Raw genomic sequence first — 1,794 nt, 5'->3', positions numbered from 1 at the left:
CATGAAGGTCAGAAGAGGGCATTGGATCCCCTGGAACTGGAGTTACAGATGGTTGTTAGCTGCTTTGTAGGTGCTGGGAACGAAACCTGGGTCCTCTGCAAGAGTATCCAGTGCTTGTAATTGCCAAGTCATATCTCTAGCCCCCAAGCCTTGAAATTTCTATAGGTGAAGATGACCTTGAACTTCTGATGCCCTTGCTTCCAACTACCAAGAGCTGGGATTTCAGGCACATATCACCACACCAATTTATGCTGTGCTGGGGATTAAATCCAGGATAAACACTCTTCCAACTGAGCTGTGTCCTCGGCCCTACCTTGAAGAATTTTGATGAATACATGAATAATCCACATATCAGAGAATTTCGTATGAATAAGATAAATATGAATTTCCAAACACAGCTAATTCTCCTGTTTAAGAGTAGGTTTATTGGGGCCGAAGAAATAGCTCAGTGGATAAGAGCACACATACTGCTCTTGCAATGGATCAACATTTGGTTCTCAGCACCCACATGGGGGCTCACAACTGTAACTAAAGTTTCGGGGGGGTCTGATACCCTCTTCTAGCCTCCGTGAGCTCCTGCCTGCACATAGTGCACACAAACTCATACAAGCACACACAAATACACATAAAATAATAAATTTTAAAAGGAGTAGGCTTATCACCATTTATCATGCAGCCCATTTAATTACAGACATTAATTTTTTTACATTTTTGTTTATTTTGTATGTATGGGGGTCATATGTGTGCCATAGTATAAGTATGGAGGTCAGAGAACAATCTGTGGAAGCCAGTTCTTTCCTTCCACCATGTGGGTTCTGGAGATGGACCCTAGGCTATCAGTCTTGGTGGCAAGCACCTCCATCCACTGAGCCATCTCGTGAGTCCAATTTACAGACATTTTAGATAGAATGTTATCATTGATTAGTGCTTCCACACATTGTCTTAGTTTCTTTTCCTGTTGCTGTGATAAAAATACCCTGACAAGGGCCAGAGAAATGGCTTAGTGATTAAGAACACTTGCTGTTCTTTCAGAGGACCAGGGTTTGATCCAGCACTCACTTGGCAGCTAACAACCATCTGAAACTCCAGTTCCAGAGGATATAACATACTCTTCTGGCCTCTGTGGGCATTGCACACATGCAGGAAAAATACTCATACACATAAAAAAATTAAAAAAATAATGATTAAAAAACGATAATTAGTAGATGTGAAAAACATTACCATTGAAATCTACCTGATGACTTTATATCCATGCTCAGATGCCTAGAAGCTCAGAAAGTAACCAACTGTGACTAGTAATAATCAGATATTTAGAGATTAGAAATGCATGTGATGTAGGAAATAGCAGATCTTAAAGTGAAATGGAAACCTTCTTTTAAGGGTAAAAACTCATTCAATTTTATGTCTTACAGGGTTTATACTCAATTCAATATTGTATAACTGTATTAATTCAACTATGAACCTAAAAATTTATAGCCACTTTTGAAAGAGATGTATCTTTGCTCTGGAAATTGTTATTGAGTATGTCAATTGTGTTGTAATGATATGCTTCTTCTAAGTATGTTGTTATTAAATAAATCATTTTTAAAAATTAAAAAAAAATAAAAATAAATAAATAAAAAAATATTTTAAAAATACCCTGGCAAAAGCATCTGAGGGGAGAAGGGCTTATCTTGGCACACAGTTCCAGAGCGTACAGTCTGTCATGGAGGGGAAGACATGAAGTGTGCAAATATGTGAGCCTTTGGGAGACATTTCTCATTCAACCACCACAGGTTCCAGACTTCTTGATTC

This window comes from Nannospalax galili, unplaced genomic scaffold (assembly GCF_000622305.1).
Source record: "Nannospalax galili isolate Female #2095 unplaced genomic scaffold, S.galili_v1.0 scaffold820, whole genome shotgun sequence".
Lineage (NCBI taxonomy): Eukaryota > Metazoa > Chordata > Mammalia > Rodentia > Spalacidae > Nannospalax > Nannospalax galili.
This window is presented reverse-complemented; position numbering follows the sequence as displayed.